The 20,346-nt window shown below is 41.4% G+C and overlaps 1 protein-coding gene across 4 annotated transcripts in view; it reads right to left on the minus strand.

The window, feature by feature from the left end:
• Positions 1-20,346, minus strand: part of LOC134204189 (uncharacterized) — a 378,242-nt gene that overhangs the window by 345,273 nt on the left and 12,623 nt on the right. The window lies entirely within an intron of this gene.

Below are 20,346 nucleotides of genomic sequence, written 5' to 3' on the forward strand. Positions count from 1 at the left end.
TTTTCTCCCCATACTAGGCTGGGCCAGTCTAATAGGGGAAGTTAAGGGAATATGCCCTAGCTAAGCAAACACGGATTTATTGTCTTATTTGTAGCGCTATTCATGGGTATTTTTACATTATGCAATAGTTAAACTAGATAGCTAGTTGATGCCATTCAAAAATTGTCAAAAATCTCAATCATATTGATAATATTCACATTTCAAAAAAGTGGTGATATGTGATGAACTTATTACCCAATAAAAAATCACAAAAAAAAGTGGTGATATTCTGTTGCCGGAAAACAGGCAAAACGCCTTTAAGCTGTCAGCTTTGTTCCCCAGGAGCTGCCAGCTAAAAGGCGTATTGTCTCATGAATTTTCCGGCAACAGAATATCACAACTTTTTTGAAATGTGAATATTAGGGGAAGAAGGGGCAATATGCCCTAGCTAAGCATAGACTGCTTTTATGCCTTAGCTATAACGATTTTCATGGGTGTTTCTACCTCGCGCAACAGTTAAACAATATAACTAGCTGATGCCATATTGAAATTAGAAAAAATTTCAATCATATTGATAATATTCACATTTCAAAAAAGTGGTGATATTTCGTTGCCGGAAAACTCATGAGGCAAAACGCCTTATAGCCGGCAGCTCTTAGGGAACAACGTACCACGCGTCGGCACATCAGCATTCTGGTATGGACAGTGCGTGGAGACGCGAGTATATTGTAAGGCATTTTGCCTCGCCGAATTGTTAGATGTTTCATCAAAATGTGGAAAATGACATTTTCTTCGCCTAACCTCTTCCCCTATCAATGTGATTGAGATTTTTGACAATTTTTGAATGGCATCAACTAGCTATCTTGTTTAATTGCTGCATAATGTAAAAATACCCATGAATAGCGTTACAAATAAGACAATGAAGCAGTGTTTGCTTAGCTAGGGCATATTGCCCCCCCTTCCCCTAAGGTGGTGAAGTAAATGAGCGATGGATGGCACGAGCTTTTAGTGAAATCTAATTGCAAGATTGCTGATAGTAGTTTGAAAGACGTATTATTGAAAATGAATCGCTTCTTTTCAGGACCATAATGAATGAAAATTGATTGTCTGCAGTCCCTATGTTTGTGTAATTTGAATACCTCTCAAAGTTTTCTGCAAAGTGCAAAACAACTTTGCGTGTGGAATACGAATTGCAGAAAATTTTATGAAAATAAAATCGCAATTCGTATTTCAGACTGAAGCAGTGGCAGTCGTGGTAGGCAGTTGCATCCAAGTGAAGTTCTCTCGCAGGACTCGTATTATCGTTTGGTTGCTATTAGGAGTAAGGCGCATTATTAAAAGTGAATTGGTTTTTAGAGGGTTGGGAGAAGGATCGTTTGGCTGAAAGCCATCCATCTGAAAACCACTTAGCCGAATGCCACTTAATCTAACAACACGTTAGGCTTAAAGTCAGCTAGCTGAATTCCGGTCACTAAGCCGCTAATTATTTGACCGACTAATACGTTTGGCTAAAGAAGCCATTTAGCTGAACGGTTGAAATTGCCATTAAGCAAAACAGGTTATAAGGCCGAAAATATATGTTTTTCAGTCGAATAAGTCAAATGACTGAAAATATCAAACGATGTTACGGCCGAAAATGTCATTTGCCGAACAAGTCATATGTCGCTTGGCTAAACAGATTATTTGACCAAGAAAACATTCCAACAAGGTCATTTAACAGAATAGGCCATTTCAGATTAAACCAAATATATTGTTTTACTAAAAAAAACATTAAGGGGATTAGATGCAGAGCAGATAAAAACAAATGATGAAATAATCACAGTAAACAAATCTTAGTTTGAAATGTTGTGTACTGATTACTTTGAAGTATGTTGTTTCATCCCCGTGACGCTATTCTAGTGTGTTGAAAAACAAGATAAATATTTATCACATTTTAATTTAAGCCAAAATTGCTTCTCATTTCTTACTTCTAACATTTTCAATTGTCACTTCTAAATTATTTCTTCTTGCGTGTTATGAGAATGTCACTTCCCACTAAAAACTTTTCATTGAATACTTCTCTCGGTTAGAAGTAATAACGAGAAATGAGAAGTAACAAGTAAGAAATAAGTAGTGAGAAGTTCATTCAATCATTTCACTTCTTCACTCCGACGTCTAACACCTTATTTCTCACTTCTCATTTCTTACTTTCCACTTCGCACTTCTCATTTTTCACAGTAAGAAGTGAGACAGTTAGATATTGGGATGAGTAGTTGAGAAATGGGAAAGAGTCTCACCATTCATTTCTTACTTCTTAATTCTCGCTTCTTATTGTGAGACGTAAGAAGTGAGAAATAGTAAATGAGAAGTAAGACTATGACACAATTGCGACCTTTCCCGTGAACAAATTTAATTCACTCAATTGATTCTTTGACTTATTTAAGGTCAACTTTTTCAAAGAACCCATATTTTTTGAAACCACTCACTATTTTTAATATTGAAAATAAAAACCGGAAAAGTGCTGCACGTTTGAACCGGGCTGAAAAATTCACCCGGTGTTCGTTCAAAATCGGGTCAATCTTAAAAAAACAGCACTTTTTCAATTTTGGTCGCCCGATTCTAAAAATAGTTAGAGGCTTCAAAAAATATGGGTTCTTTTGAAAAGTTGACCTTAAATAAGCCATAGAATCGACTGAGACAATAAAACGAGATACAATTTTCGATGGGAAAGGTCAATTGCGGAATGAAGAATGAGGAATAATGGAGTAATCTAAGGAAATTGAGTGACAACTACTGCAATACTTCGCTGAACTCTATTCTGAACAAGTTGTCGACCCTACACAGAAAAAAATCCGTGGTAAAAACTACTATTTTGTAGACTACTCTCTGTTTTTAAAACTACTATGAAATTCCAGTAAATTTTACCACTGTTTCAGAAAAATTCACCACTGTTTCAGATCATGTGACAACATTCTGCATGGGCAACAGTTGATTTTTACTGCGCGCATGGTAAAATCAAAAACGCATGCTGAAAATCGTCGGAGCTTTTTTTTGCGTGTAGCAATGAATTAACCTGGTAGCATATAATTGCTGAGAATGGCGAAACAGGGGGTCCCGTAACGTAATTGGCTACACGTTCGTCTTACAGGCGAATGATCATAGGTTCGATTCCCAGCCCCTCCACCAAACCCTCGTTAGTCGCCGGATGCGCTGCCTATTTTATTTACTTATCATCAGACTAAGGCCGGAGTGGCCTGTGCTGCACATAAAAGACTTCTCCATTCAGCTCGGTTCATGGCTGCACTTCGCCAACCACGCAGTCTGCGGAGGGTCCGCCAGTCGTCCTCCACCTGATCGATCCACCTTGCCCGCTGTGCACCTCGCCTTCTTGTTCCCGTCGGATCGTTGTCGAGAATTATTTTCACCGGATTACTGTCCGACATTCTGGCTACGTGCCCGGCCCACCGCAGTCTTCCGATTTTCGCGGTGTGAACGATGGATGGTTCTCCCAACAGCTGATGCAACTCGTGGTTCATTCGCCTCCTCCACGTACCGTCCGCCATCTGCACCCCACCATAGATGGTACGCAACACTTTCCTTTCGAAAACTCCCAGTGCGCGTTGGTCCTCCACGAGCATCGTCCAGGTCTCGTGTCCGTAGAGAACTGCCGGTCTTATAAGCGTTTTGTAGATAGTCAGTTTGGTACGGCGGTGAACTCTATTCGATCGGAGCGTCTTGCGGAGTTAAAGTACGTACGATTTCCAGCCACTATGCGTCTCCGAATTTCTCTGCTGGTATCGTTATCGGCGGTCACCAGTGAGCCCAAGTACACGAATTCTTCAACCACCTCGATTTCGTCACCACCGATAGAAACTCGTGGTGGGTGGCTCACATTGACCTCTCTTGAGCCTCTTCCTATCATGTACTTCGTCTTCGACGTGTTGATGACTAGTCCAATCCGTTTAGCTTCGCTTTTCAGTCTGATGTAGGCTTCCTCCATCCTCTCAAAGTTACGTGCCATGATATCAATGTCGTCGGCGAAACCAAATAACTGGACGGACTTCGTGAAAATCGTACCACTCGTGGCAATCCCTGCCCTTCGTATTACTCCCTCCAATTATTATTTATTCAGAATAAGGCCGAAGTGGCCTGTGCGGTATGTAAGAGTCTTCTCCATTCGGCTCGGTCCATGGCAACACGTCGCCAGCCACGCAGTCTACGAAGGGTCCGCAAGTCATCTTCCACCTGATCGATCCACCTTGCCCGCTGCGCACCTCGCCTTCTTGTGCCCGTCGGATCGTTGTCGAGAACCATTTTAACCGGATTATTGTCCGACATTCTGGCTACGTGCCCGGCCCACCGCAGTCGTCCGATTTTCGCGGTGTGAACGATGGATGGTTCTCCCAACAGCTGATGCAACTCGTGGTTCATTCGCCTCCTCCATGTACCGTCCGCCATCTGCACCCCACCATAGATGGTACGCAGCACTTTCCTTTCGAAAACTCCGAGTGCGCGTTGGTCCTCCACGAGCATCGTCCAGGTCTCGTATCCGTAGAGGACTACCGGTTTAATGATCGTTTTGTAGATGGTCAGTTTGGTACGGCGGCGAACTCTATTCGATCGAAGCGCCTTGCGGAGTCCAAAGTATGCACGATTTCCAGCCACTATACGCCTCCGAATTTCTCTGCTGGTATCATTTTCGGCAGTCACCAGTGAGCCCAAGTACACAAATTCTTCTACCACCTCGATTTCATCACCACCGATGCCAACTCGCGGTGGGTGGCTCACATTGTCTTCTCTTGAACCTCTTCCTATCATGTACTGCGTCTTCGACGTGTTGATGACTAGTCCAATCCGCTTGGCTTCCCTCTTCAGTCTGATGTAGGCTTCCTCCATCTTCTCAAAGTTACGTGCCATAATATCTATGTCGTCAGGGAAGCGCAATAGCTGGACGGACTTATTGAAAATTGTGCCACTCGTGTTAATCCCTGCTCTTCGTATTACCTTCCAAAGCGATGTTGAATAGCAGACACGAAAGACCATCACCTTGCCGTAACCCTCTGCGGGTTTCGAAGGGACTCGAGAATGCCCTGAAACTCGAACTACGCACATCACCCGATCCATCGTCGCTTTGATCAACCGTGTCAGTTTATCCGGAAATCCGTTTTCGTGCATTAGCTGCCATAGCTGGTCCCGATCGATTGTATCATATGCGGCTTTGAAGTCGATGAATAGATGATGTGTGGGCACGTTGTATTCGCGGCACTTCTGCAGTACTTGGCGAATGGCGAACACCTGGTCCGTGGTGGAGCGTTCGCCCATAAAACCCGCCTGGTACTGCCCCACGAACTCCCTTGCAATTGGTGCTAGTCGACGGCATAAAATTTGGGAGAGTACCTTGTAGGCGGCGTTCAGCAATGTGATTGCGCGGTAGTTGCTACAATCCAGCTTATCGCCCTTTTTGTAGATGGGACACACGACACCTTCCATCCACTCCTGCGGCAAAACTTCCTCCTCCCAAATCTTGGTAATGACCCAGTGCAGCGCTCTAGCCAGTGCCTCACCACCGTGTTTAAATAGCTCTCCTGTTAGTTGGTCAACCCCAGGGGCTTTGTTGTTCTTCAGCCGACCAATCTCCTCCTGGATTTCCTGGAGATCCGGGGCCGGTAGAATTATGTCCTGCGCGCGTTCCCCTAGGTCCATCACCACACCGCCATCTTCGTCTGCCACATCGCCATTCAGGTGCTCTTCGTAGTGCTGCTGCCACCTTTGGATCACCTCACGCTCGTTCGTAAGAAGGTTCCCGTTTATGTCCTTACACATATCGGGCTGTGGCACGTGGACCTTACGTGAACGGTTCAATTTCTCATAGAACTTTCGTGTGTTATTAGTGCGGTACAGTTGCTCCGTCTCTTCACGGTCTCGATCTTCCTGCTGACGCTTTTTCCTCCGGAAAATCGAGTTTTGTCTGTTCCGCGCCTGTTTATATCGTGCCTCATTCGCTCTCGTGCGGTGTTGCAGCAATCTCGCCCATGCTGCATTCTTCTCTTCTACTAACTGCTCACATTTGTCATCATACCAGTCGTTTCTATGATCCGGGGCACCGTGCCAAGTGCAAAGGTTGCGGTGCTACCAATGGCGGATCGAATATCTCTCCAGCCATCTTCAAGAGACGCTGCACCTAGCTGCTCTTCCGTTGGGAGTGCCACTTCCAGCTGCTGCGCGTATTCTTGGGCTAGTCTACCGTCTTGTAGCCGCCCAATATTAAGCCGCGGCGTCCGACTTCGACGCGTGTTGTACACCGTCGAGAGTTTTGAGCGCAGGCAAACTGCAACGAGGTAGTGGTCGGATTCAATATTCGCACTGCGGTAAGTGCGGACGTTCGTGATGTCGGAGAAGAATTTACCGTCGATTAGAACGTGGTCGATTTGGTTTTCCGTTTCTTGGTTAGGTGATCTCCATGTGGCCTTGTGGATATTTTTGCGGGGAAAGAAGGTGCTTCGGACTACCATTCCGCGGGAGGCTGCGAAGTTTATGCATCGTTGGCCGTTGTCATTCGATACTCCCTCCAAAGCGATGTTGAATAGCAGACACAAAAGACCATCACCTTGCCGTAACCCTCTACGGGTTTCGAAGGGACTCGAGAATGCCCCTGAAACTCGAACTACGCACATCACCCGATCCATCGTCGCCTTGATCAACCGTATCAGTTTATCCGGAAATCCGTTTTCGTGCATTAGCTGCCATAGCTGGTCCCGATCGATTGTATCGTATGCGGCTTTGAAGTCGATAAATAGATGATGTGTGGGCACGTTGTATTCGCGGCATTTCTGCAATACCTGACGTATGGCGAACACCTGGTCTGTGGTAGAGCGTTCACCCATAAATCCCGCCTGGCCCCCCAAGAACTCTCTCGCAATTGGTGTTAGTCGACGGCATAAAATTTGGGGGAGTACCTTGTAGGCGGCGTTCAGCAATGTGATTGCGCGGTAGTTGCTACAATCCAGCTTATCGCCCTTTTTGTAGATGGGACACACGACACCTTCCATCCACTCCTGCGGCAGAACCTCATCCTCCCAAACCTTGGTAATCACCCAGTGCAGCGCTCTAGCCAGTGCTTCACCACCGTGTTTAAACAGCTCTCCTGGTAGTTGGTCAACTCCAGGGGCTTTGTTGTTTTTCAGCCGGTCGATCTCCTCCTGGATTTCCTGGAGATTCGGAGCCGGAAGTCGCATGTCCTGCGCGCGTGCTCCTAGGTTCATTACCATACCGCCACCGTTGTCTGCCATATCGCCATTCAGGTGCTCTTCGTAGTGCTGCGCTGCCTATGCGGTGGCGTATTGGGGAGCGTTATGACTGCCTTATGCCTGTTGTTCAACATTGCACTAATAAGGCGAACCGGTCTAGGGCCGAAAACCTCATTAATAAAGACAATAAAAAAACATTGCACTGAAGGTGTCATGCGGAGAGCCGGGTGCAACAGCCGGGGTACGATTTTCAACATTCCAGTCAATTTATTTGTTTCGCGGATGACATGAACATTGTCGGCCGAACATTTGCAAATGTGGCAGAACTGTACACCCGCCTGAAACGTGAAGCAACAAAAGTTGGACTGGTGGTGAATGCGTCAAAGACAAAGTACATGCTGGTGGGCGGAACCGAGCGCGACAAGGCCCGCCTGGGGAGCAGTGTTACGATAGACGGGGATACCTTCGAGGTGGTCGAGGAATTCGTCTACCTCGGATCCTTGCGATAACTGATAACAATGTCAGTCGTGGAATACGAAGGCGCATCATCTGTGGAAGTCGGGCCTACTACGGGCTCCAGAAGAAACTGCGGTCAAAAAAGATTTGCCACCGCACCAAATGTGTCATGTACAAGACCGGTTGTCCTCTACGGACATGAAACATGGACAATGCTCGAGGAGGACTTGCAAGCACTCGGAGTATTCGAGAGACGGGTGCTTAGGACCATTTTTGGTGGTGTGCAAGAAGGCGGTGTGTGGCGGTGAAGAATGAACCATGAGTTCGCCCAGCTCTACGGCAAACCCAATATCCAGAAGGTAGCTAAAGCCGGAAGGGTACGATGGGCAGGGCATGTTGCAAGAATGACGGACAGCAACCCTGCAAAGATGGTGTTCGCTTCCGATCCGGCAGGTACGGGACGACGTGGAGCGCAGCGAGCGAGATGGGCAGACCAGGTGCAAAACGACTGGGCGAGCGTGGGGCGTATTCGAGGATGGAGGATGTGTCAAATTGTTGATTCAGTGTTATCTAGTTTAAATGTAGACTAAATAAATGAAAATGAATGACTGCCCTATGACGACTGACAAATTGTTCCTCTCGGAGGCATTCCTCCAACGTACCCGGATAAATGGCAACCGAGCAATGCAACGATCATTGGATTAACGATACGGACAAATGGACACAATGGACAAGCAACGATAACAACAATGAATAATGGAAAAATCTAAAAATAGATTCTGTGTGGATTCTGGCTGCAGAATACCGCAGTAGATCTCGGCACAGTAGCGGTTAAGTACCAAAGAGTGCCTACCAAATGAAAGGAAAGGAATAAAAAAAATTGCGTAACGAAAGAAGCCAGCATTGACGAGATCACCATTGACGGAATCTTAATAACTATTAATTATGGTTCTCTGTTAAATATTGTTTTCGCTATTCTTTCTTCCGACATTCGCACTAAGTGACCAGCCCACTGAAGTCTGCCGTATTTTATACGATTCACAATATTTTCTTCTTTCTATACTTGATACAGCTCATGATGGTTGTAGGACAAAAGGTCGAAGGTCAAAAGGTCAAAGGACAAAAGGTCGAAGGTCAAAAGGTCGAAAGGACAAAAGGTCGAAGGGTCAAAAGGTCAAAGGGACAAAAGGTCGAAACAAAAAATCTGAGTCAAAAAGTCGAAGGGTCAAAAGGTAGAAAGGACAAAAGGTCGAAAGGACAAAAAGTTCGAAGGGACAAAAGGTCGAAGAGACAAAAGGCCGAAACAAAAAATCTAAGTAAAAAATCGAAGGAGAAAAGGTCGAAGGTCAAAGGGTTGAAAGGACAAAAGATCGAAAGGTCAAAAGGTCGGAACAAAAAATCTGAGTCAAAAGGTCGAAGGACAAATGATCGTCGAAGGACAAAAAGTCGAAAATGAAAAAACGGTTGTAGGACAAAAGGTCGAAGGTCAAAAAGTCGAAGATCAAAACATCGAAGGTCAAAAGGTCAAAGGTCGAAAAAATTAGGCCATTCTTTTGCACATTAATGTTTAATTATGTTTAACCTGATAATATTCCATTGAAATAATTAATATTGAGCGTCTTAAGGGAAAATGTTACAAGGTTAAAATACTTCAAACTTCCCCTTACTTCCGCTATATTCACTTATGTATCAACATACATAAGTGAATATAGCGGAAGTAAATGGAAGTTTGAAGTATTTTAACCTTGTAATATTCCATTGTTGATTTTTTCCTTCTTTTAGTCATAGGCTGTTCTTTCGAGATTGGCATATTCATATTTATTTGTGTTTCCCCTGATTACATTTTATTGTTGAATTTTTCCTTCTTTTAATCATAGGCTTTTCTTTCGAGTTTTGCACATTTATATTTATTTGTGTTTAACCTTTTTTTCATTGTTGATTTTTTTTCTTCTTTTATTCTTAACCTTTCCTTTCGAGTTTCGCATTTTCATAGGGCAAGACATCCAGAAATCACCCTCAGTTTTCACCTTATTTTCATTGTTGATTTTTTTCTTCTTTTATTCTTAACCTTTTCTTTCGAGTTTCACATTTTCATAGGGTAAGACATCCAGAAATCACCCCAGTTTTCGCCCACCAAATTTAAAATCTTTATTTCTCGTAAACTAGAAAACAATTATTATAAAACTTGAACTTTAAATGTTTCCAACAACTAGTTTTCGAGAAATGAAGATTTTAAAATTGGTGGGCGAAAACTGGGGTGAGGGCGATTTCTGGGTGCCTTACCCTACCGCATATGAAATACCAATAACACCTGATAACATTTCATTCCAGAATTTTCCTTTTGTTCAAACAAAGGGTATTCTTCAGGGGTAAATTGTCAAATCAATATTTTTATCAAAGTTTGCTAAACTTTATTGTAATTCCTGAAAATAGTTATTCACTCATTTTCATCAAAATGATCATTAGAAATATATCATTTTAGCATAACATACCATCTTCTAATGGCAGTAATTTTATTTTTATGTGCTCAAAAAATGATACATTTTTGTTTACAAAATTATTTTTTTAGTTAACTATAAACGAATATAATACATTTATTATTATTATTATCAGGAACCGTTACGTTTCGCTGTAAACTAGGAAGGAGTACGGAATTGCTCAAACTTGCGATAGTGATTTGTGAACGTTTGTGTTTCATTTTGATATCAGCTAGTAACCCTCTAATGCCCAAGACCGCCTTTAGACGGGATACTTTGATTTTTTTTTACAATTTTTAGTTGTTCATATTTCAAAAAGTGTTTGATGTCGATCAATAATATAAACTTCAATGCTTTTTCAAATCTGATTAGAAATTAATAATAAACTAGAAAAACAAAATTTTAAAAAGGTGAAAGTGATGAATTCGCAATACATTCATTGCCTAAAATGTGTTTAGCTAAGGTGAACCAACCCAGAGCTGAAAACCTCAATAATAAAGAAAAAAATGTGTTCAGATCGGTTTTAGAAAGCAAAATAGTGATTTTGAGGAAAAATAGATACTTGGTGCTATAGGGTTAAGTAACCTCTAAAGCAAAGTGCCTGTTTAAAATATAAGGCAAACCTCATTAGAACAGTATGATTTATAAAATAAAACCTATAATCTCGGTCTATTCGACTTTTTTTGCTATTGACCTTTTGTCTCTTCGATACTCCGTCATTTCAACCTTTTGTCCTTTAAATTTTTTGGCTTTCGACCTTTTGACCTTCTACTTTTTGTCCTTTCAATTTTTTGGCATTCGACCTTTTGTCCCTTCGACATTTTATCTTTTTGACCTTTTGTTGTCGACCTTTTATCCTTTCGATCTTTTGTTCTTTCGACCTTTTATCCTTTTGACATTTTATCCATTTGACCTTTTGTCCTTTCGACCTTTTATCCTTTTGACCTTTTGTCCTTTCGACCTTTTGTCCTTTTGTCCTTTCGACCTTTCGTTTTCTCGACCTTTCGTCCTTTTGACCTTATGTCCTTTCGTCCTTTTGTCCTCTCGACCTTTTGTCCTTTCGACCTTTTGTAGTTTCTACACTAACAGGTAGTGATCAGAGTCGATGTTCGGACCTCTGAAGGACCTTACATCTAAAACATCCGAGAAATGTCGTCCGTCGTCCAACACGTGGTCTATCTGTGAGCAAGTGTCTCCACTCGGATGTTGCCAGGTGTGTTTGCGGATATTCTTACGTGCGAAGTAGGAACTGCTTATTTCCATCCCTCTAGCAACAGCAAAGGTAACAAGTCGCAGACCATTATCATTGGTAGCAGAATGAAGGCTTACCGTACCAATGACAGGGCGAGTGTTGGTTGAATCATGCTGAAATCTCACTCACCGAAACCTCATGCGCGAGCTGACTCCCTTGCGATTCTCCATGGAAAGCATCACGCATGAGTTTTTCACGCAGAATCGCATCGTTCCGCTCATTTTGCCGAAAAATGATTTCGCTCCAAATAGTGTCAAAACCCAGTCGATGCGTATTTATGTTACCGTATGGATTTATTATCTATTGTTTAAGGCAAAGAAAGTTTTTCCGATGATTTTAACAAAGAAGATCAGGCAAAAATCACACAATGATGCATAACGCAAGTCGAATCATGGACGATTCTTTGGGCCATGTGTCGGGTGAGGTTTACCTCGAACTTGATTTGAATCTCGGATGAGTTTTGAGAATTTGAGTTTTTACCAACACTGCTCAAGACGAGAAAGGCTATAAGGTGAATTAATTTGAATTGTTGTATCTATTGAAAACGTGAATATGCGTAAAATTGACTAATAGCGTGAATCTTTTGTTCTTTCGACCTTTTATCCTTTTGACATTTTATCCATTGAGAAAACGGAGAAAACGTGAATATGCGTAAAATTGACTAATAGCGTGAAGACAGCAATGGCAAATCACCTAAAAATTAATTAGTTATTCACTCTTATTATGAGAAGGTATTATTCTATTAGCTTCATGTGCCCGGTTTTGCTCGGGGTTATTCCTTTTTCTTTCTGTTTCTACCCATTCTATTTTTTCTTTTTCTTATTTATTATTATTTTATTTAATTTTCTTTATTTATACTGTCAAACTACAAGTTTGACATTGCTCAGATTTGTCGTATCTATCAAATGTTAAATGTTATTATGGGGTTGTACACTAATTACGTAAGCTATTTTTCTAGGGTTTTAAACCACCCTCCCCCCATTAAGATTTATCCCATACAAATAATTTTTTATTTATATGGAGCGTAAGAAAATGGCAGACCCCCCATAAGTGCTTACGTAATTAATGTACGACCCCTATGGTTGGCCCACAACCGGAGATATTCTACTCAGTGTTTTATAAAAATAAGTGTTCGTAGAAACAAAACCTAATATTCCTAATATATGATGTACAACCGACCCTGCTAATACATCCTTTGTGATGTGCCATCCCAAAGTGTTGCCCTGGGAAGCGGCATTCTGAAGCGAAATTATTCTTCTGCTACCCATAGCTTTGACCTTTTCGTTCATTTCTCATTCACTGATTTTAGCGGGGATGGATAAAATTTGGACTTACGCCTTGTGTCCTTACCGAGGTACCGAGACCGGTGGTGGTAGAGAATCATCTCAGCGCATTAATTCCAACCCTTTTCCCCAGGACTGGCTCGGACGACCACGGGTGGTGGTCCGGTTCGAGCGCCACCCGACGAGTTGTGGTTGTACATAGACCATTGCCGTTGTTCCTTTCGGCAACAAAGGTCTCCATCAGTTTAGTATTAATGGAAGGAAGAGAGGCTAATTTCGCCAAACAAGTCTGATGACATGGCATACTTTAGCGGAATGGTTGGTAAACATCCTTTCGGTGTCTGGTTATTACTCAGCTTATTTCACGCGGAAACTCGACAGAAGTAATTTATAGATACTAGCCGAAACGCTGTCGGAATTAATTGTTGAATATTAATGGGGAATATTTCGGTGTGGGAAACATTGCGCGGGAACTGTCAGTGACGGGCATTATGTCAATAGGGATAAACGAAATTCCCACTTTTGGAATAATTAATAGGTTCAACGAATATTCATTTCGCCGCACCAATAATTGGTTTTCAGGCTCACGAATATGAATAAATTGAATATTGAGTATATTTGATTAGGATCTAGTTTCAAGGATAGGTATGATTGAATAAAAATTCAGAAGAAATACAAATTCTTATTCCTTCAAATTCCTTCACTGCCTTGCTGCCCCAATAGAATTTCAAATACGTCGTTGTTGTTATTTGTTGTATTATGGCCTATCACTAACTAGCTAAAAGCTTCAGTGTCTCGTATTTGACTCGACAGATCGAAACTGGGCCTTACTGTTGAGGTCGAAATAAGTAACTGTCATAGTATGGTATTGGTATTGTACAAACTCGTCTTATGACAAGTAAAGACATTTCACTGAAAGCTTAAAATAATTTTCTTTTCCGAACCTGTAATTAAGTAGGTTATTTGGAAAAGTACTGAAATGGCAGTCTCGATTATCGAAGGTGTGAGAAATTGCAATTTCCCACTTAGTGTGTACTCACTATTGAGAAACATTTTCACTGGGTTATTGTCTGAAATTCTGGACATTCTTATTACGTACCTAGTTCATCGTAGCTTTCCGGAATGCTTGGTGTAAACGATGGATGAATCTCCCAACAGCTGCTGCATGTCATGTCCTCCTCCACGTACAGTCTTCTATATTGCCCCATTATGATTCGCAGAGCTTTTCTTTCCAAGACTCCAAGTGGCCCATTAGACCCCTATATACGAGCATGGTTAAGATTTCGTGTTCGTAGAACATTATCGATCTGATGAACGTTTTGCACTGGGTCAATCGATCGAAGTGTCTTTGCGAATCAAAGTGCGTACGATTGGCTGATTGACTGCCACAACGTGTGTCGGAATATCTCTGTTAGTATCACTGTCAACGGTCACATGTGAGCCTAAGTACACAAACTCATCAACCACCTCGACTTCGTCACCACCGCGCGATACAAACTCACGGGGTTGGGAAACTTATGACCTGCGCGTGTCCTTCCAGGTAAATCCCCATATCTTTGCATCACGTCGTGTATACACGCGTGTGTGTGACGATTTCCGTTTGGGTGCGTACACATGTCAGGCTGTGGCACGTAGCCCTACCGTGAATGGTGTATGTCCTTACAAAACTCTCATGTGTTATTAGCGCGGTATAATTGCTCCTCTCGAACTTCCTGCTGGCGTTTTTATTTCCGGAAACCATTCGCCCTCGTGCGGCTCTTCAACAATCTCACCTTCGCTGTATTCTTCTCCTACTATTTCCTAATTGCAACTGTAATTCTCTGATCCATGGCTAACATCCCTAAAAATGTGAATGTTATCTACGCAATTTTAAGATGTTGGGGAACTGTTCCTGAAATTCATCGCATGGCTCCGATGTTCATCCCATCAAAAACGAAAGAAATTTGGTTTGTTTATTATTTTTGTGATTTTTTCAGCAGTGAGCACGCGTGTTGACAAAAAGAAGCGACGAAATTGGTGCTGTATTTCTTTATTTGGCGATGAGATTAATATATGTTTAGGCTGACCATACGTACCGTATTTAACGGAACAGTCCCGTTTTTTAGACCGTATTGTGCTGTCCCGTCGTAATCTAAAAAATCCTCAATTTGTCCCGTTTTTTCATTGATTTTTTCAAAAAGATTCATATTATTCAAACAAATTCAATATTTTAGGCAGGAATCTAAAATCAAATACATAGAAAACCCATAAAAAAGGGTGGGAAGTTATATTATTGGTGTTGGTTTTGATGCTATTTATCTATGCCGTTATGTATTTTGAATAGATCAACTTTTCTTAAGGTTATAATAGTTAATAACAACAGGTGACAACGGGAGATTTTTTCATACAGTTCCATTTCAACGACTTTTTTCTGCTTATTTTGAAGGCATTTAAATTTGGCCACTTTCATCTGTGGATTGAACGGAACCGGTGACTCGGTTGGCAAGCATATCCTGAAAATCAGGTTACGTCTCAAGGTCAATAAAATGAAGCGCAGCGACAGACATTCTAATTTCTAGATTAAGCTCACTTGCGGTAATACTTTTTTTTCTCAAATCTGCTTTACCACAATTTTTTCAAACGTTTGATTCCTATCGAAAAATTAAGAATCATTCAAAGTCTTTTTGAATAATTCTGAATATCTCGAAATCATCCACTGTAAAAAAAAACGATAACATTCAAATATAATGTATAAATCAGCTGTACAAAATCGAGATAAAGGCAGTTTCTAACCGAGGAAAAATTTGTTCGGATTTCGGTCCTTACGTACTTACTTTAAGGTGTGTTTAACTGTTTACAGATCAGGAGCTTATCTGCAAATTTCGCTTCCATATGTGTAGGCGCGATTTATGAGATTCCGTTGTGGAATATTAGCCCGATTTTAAAATACAATCCTGTCGGAATTCTCCGAGAGTCCAATCTGTAAATCATCCTATAAATTAGCCAGGATTTGTTTTACATTTCCCCACGTAATTGCATGAGTTTGCTTTTTGGAAGCACATGAGAACAAAATCAATGAACAAGATTCCCGATGGGTGAGGCTACTTTTAGCGTCATTTTATCAATTGATTAGATTTTACAATTATTTACATGCGCCACCCATACGCATGGAAATAATTAAAATTATATTCTAATAATTTTCTTTCATTGTTGAGATTCTTGTTATTCTTATCCGCAGATTTTCCATCAATTATATTCATGAAAAAGGGTTTTAGCACGAGGAATTATTAATCCTCAGGATGGAGATCTTTCAAGTCGGCCCTTTGCACCACCGGCGGTGTACAGGATCCATAAGTAAGTAAAAAGTAAAAATTATTAATCCTACCCTACTGCTCTTTTCGCATTTCTCTTTTGACATTTTATTTTCTTAAAATGATTTTTTCTTATCTTTCTAATGCTCAGACCGGCTTAAGGCAGGGTATTTTGACTATTTTTTGTTATTTTCAATTGTTCAGAAGTGGAAAAGATTTTAATATTTATCAGTGATAAAATCCTTAATGCATGTTGACGAGTGAGTTAAAAATAAAATTTCAAAATTCCACTTTTTTTAATATTTTGATAATTGCGTATTTTTTGTTCCTTTGTGTTTTTTCCGCGCCCCTTTGAGGAGTTAAATAAGGCTAACACATTTTGAAATTTCCACAGCTCTTGAATTTTGTCACAAGGTTTTTTGACATGTCCCGTTTTGCAAATGCGTTTGTCCCGTTTTTTCACCGAAATGATCTGGTCAGCCTATATATGTATGTTCAATGAGATGGAGATCAGAACAGTGTCACTACCATGTTAGGGAGATGTAGCTTTGTTGGAAAAGAACGGCAAGAAGTTAGCCACAGGACAAATTCGAGAAAGCCATTAAGAACTTGAATTGTTTTTGGAAGCAGCTGAAACTAAATAATAATTGTGAAGTAGGACTCAGAAAGCTACGGCATCGTCAACTCGATTACATTGAACAACGCTTTTTTGGACGCCACGACTGGAGGAATGTCCAAAGGAATTCCTGAAGGATATTTCACAAGAATACCTGGGTAAAATTATGACGATATTCCTAAGAGGAATTTCAAAGGAATTCCAAGAATTCCTTCCTAGAGTTACGGAAATTACTGGAAGAGTTTGTTAAAAAAAAAACCTGAAATAATTGCTGATGTAATTAATTTAACACGTACGTCCCCAACCCTCATTTTACGACAAAACTCAAAATTCAAATCCACGCAGCTTAGCCAATTTCGAATTGGCCACGCTCCGGGTACTTCCAGGGCCTGGTTCCCTTGGAGAAGTGGCCAATTTTCGTTCAATCTTCTAACCCATCTTGCGACATGTCAAACTTCATGATTTTGCAAAACAAGTACACTGGAGTATATTTCGGCGACTTTCGATCGAATTGGCCACCCTCCGAGTACTTCCAGGTAGACCTGTGCGCTGATTGAAATTTTACCGGCGGTGGCGTGATAGATTATTTTCAGCCAGCGTGGCGGCGTGACGGCGGCACGCCGTTGGAGATTGTTGGCTTCGTGGATCGGCGTGAACCAGTTTCAAGCGCCAAAATTTCTTCAGAAGTTCCTCCTGAAATTCTTCCAGAAGTTCTTCCAGGAGTTTTTTTCAAAAGATCGTCAAGAAATTTCTTTGGACATTCCTACAGATATTCCTCCATAAGTGTCTCTGGGAAATTCCTCAAGATACTCCTCAGGATTTCGTCTGGAAGTTCCTTCAGGAAGCTTCTCCAATAATTCCTCTAGAAATTCCTCCGGAAGTTCCTCCAGCAATTCCTCCGGAAGTTCCTCCAGCAATTCCTCCAGAAGTTCCTCCAGCAATTCCTCCGGAAGTTCCTCCAGCAATTCCTTCGGAAGTTCCTCCAGGAATTCCTCAGGAAGATACTCCAGGAATTCCGCCGGAAGATCCTTAAGGAATTCCTCCGGAAGTTCCTCCAGGAATTCCTCCGGGAGTTCCTCCAGGAATTCCTCCGGAAGTTCCTCCAGGAATTCCTCCGGAAGTTCCTCCAGGAATTCCTCCAGAAGTTCCTCCAGGAATTCCTCCGGAAGTTCCTCCAGGAATTCCTCCGGAAGTTCCTCCAGGAATTCCTCCGGAAGTTCCTCCAGGAATTCCTTCGGAAGTTCCTCCAGGAATTCCTCCGGAAGTTCCTTCAGGAATTCCTCCGGAAGTTCCTTCACGAATTCCTCCGGAAGTTCCTTCACGAATTCCTCCGGAAGTTCCTCCAGGAATTCCTCCGGAAGTTCCTCCAGGAATTCCTCCGGAAGTTCCTCCAGTATTTCCTCCGGAAGTTCCTACAGTTTTTCCTCCGGAAGCTCAACCAGTAATTTCTCCGGAAATTACTCCAGTACTTCCTCCGGAAGTTTTTCTAATAATTCCTCTGGAAGTTCCTCCAGGAATTCCTCCGGAAGTTCCTCCAGTAATTCCTCCGGAAGTTCCTCCAATAATTCCTTCGGAAGTTCCTCCGGAAATTCCTACCGGAAGTCTTCTGGAAGTTTCTCTGTTTCTGGAGTAACTTCCTAGAGGCACTTACGGAAGAATGTCTAAAGGAATTTCTTGATGATCTTTAAAAAAAACTAGTGGAGGAACTTCTGGAAGAATTCCTTGACGAACTTCTGAAGAAATTTTGGCGCTTGAAACTGGTTCACGCCGATCCACGCTGATCACCGCTGATCACCAACGGCGTGACGCCGCCGCCGCTGCCTGAAAATGATCTATCACGCCACCGCCGGTAAAATTTCAATCTGCGCACAGGTCTACCTGGAAGTACCCGGAAGGTGCCAATTCGATCGAAAATCTCAGAAATGGACTCCAGTGTACTTGTTTTGCAAAATCATTAAGTTTGACATGCCGCAAAGTAGATTCCAAGATTGAACGAAAATTGGTCACTTCCCAAAGGGAACCAGGCCCTGGAAGTATCCGAAGGGTGGCCAATTCGATCAAGAATCACCGACTTGTTTTGCAAAATTATGAAGTTTGACATGTCGCAAGATGGGTTCCAAAATTGAACGGATATTGACCATTTCCCCAAGGGAACCAGGCCCTGGAAGTACCCGGAGAGTGGTCAATTCGATCTGAAATCGCCGAAATTTACTCCAGTGTACTTGTTTTGTAAAATCATGAAGTTTGACATGTAGCAAGATGGGTTCAAAGATTGAACAAAAATTGGCCAGTTCCCCAAGGGAACCAGGCCTCTGAGGTACCCGGAAGGTGGCCACTTCGATCGAAGGTCGCCGAAATGTACTCCAGTGTACTTGTTTTGCAAAATCATGAAGTTCGACATGTCGTACGATGGATTTCGAAGCCGATCTGCCAGTGACCAGTTTTTCCGGGAGGGAGGTAACCCCAGTACTCCCCGGAATATTTCCGGAACCATGGCCATTGCACAAAAATTTGTTCCTAAAACTATAGGAATTTTGTGATCGATTCCAGAAGATTGCTTGAAAATCCGTTAGAAATTGGCTGAGCTGCGTGGATTTGAATTTTGAGTTTTGTCGTAAAATGGGGGTTGGGGACGAACGTGTTAAAAATTGAAATGAGTTCCTTATTCAATTTCGTCTGGAATTCTTAAAGCAATTTCGAAAGGAATTCATGAAGAAATTCATATAAAGAATTCTTCTAAAGAAATTTTGGAAGGCTTTCCTGAAACAATTTCCGTAGGTATTCTTTAAGGAATTTCCGATGGGTTTTCCGTAGGAATTCCAAACAAATTTCCAATGTAAATTACAAATTTCTAAAAGAATTACCGAATGCATGTCTTGAAAGATTTCGGAAGAAATTCTTTTAACAATTCTAACGGAGATCTCCACAAGCATTTTCGAGGGAATTTCTGAATTCCTTTTAAAACAAATTCCGAATGTATGTCTAAAACAATTTCCGTAGGTATTTCTGAAGGAATTCTCGAATTTTTTTCTATATGTATTTCCGAAGAATTTTCCAAAGAAATTCTTAGGGGAATTTCCAAAGGATTTTCTAGAAGAATTATCAAAGGAATTTCCAGATGGAATTGACATGAAATTCTGTAGGAATTTCCGACATTCTTAAATTTCTGCAAAAATTTCTCCAAGAATTCTTTCAGAATTTTTTGAGATTTCTTCTGAAAATCCTCCGGAAATTGCTTCAGAGATAATTCAGTAATTTCTTTTGATATTCCTCATAATATTCGAAATTTCAAAGAAGCAATTATAAGAAAATTTCGGAAAATCCTTCTTTTAGGAAATTCTTTCCCAAGAAATAGCTTTGGAAACTCTAAGCAGAAAATCTGGAAGTTCCATTAAAATTTCCCTCAGGAATTTATTCAGAACTTCCTCCAGGAATTCTTTCGACAATTCTTCAGGTATTCTTTCGGCTATTTCCTTTATTTAGCAATATTTACAGAAATTCCTTTAGACATTCGGAGATTCCTTTTGATTTTTTTCGAAATTTTTGTTGCGCTTTCTTTCGGGAAGCTCTTCAGAAAATCCTTTAGACTTTCTTTTAGGAATCCTTCATAAATTTCATTGGGAATTTCTTCGAGAATTCTTTATAAATTTCTTAAGATTTTTTTTTTCAGGAAATCCTAAGAAATTTCTTCTAGAAACTCCTACAAGAATTCTTTTGAAATTTCCTTTTTCATTCTTCCATAATTTTCCGGATTTCTTAGGATGATG

This window comes from Armigeres subalbatus, unplaced genomic scaffold (genome assembly GCF_024139115.2).
Source record: "Armigeres subalbatus isolate Guangzhou_Male unplaced genomic scaffold, GZ_Asu_2 Contig435, whole genome shotgun sequence".
NCBI classification, from domain to species: Eukaryota; Metazoa; Arthropoda; class Insecta; order Diptera; family Culicidae; genus Armigeres; species Armigeres subalbatus.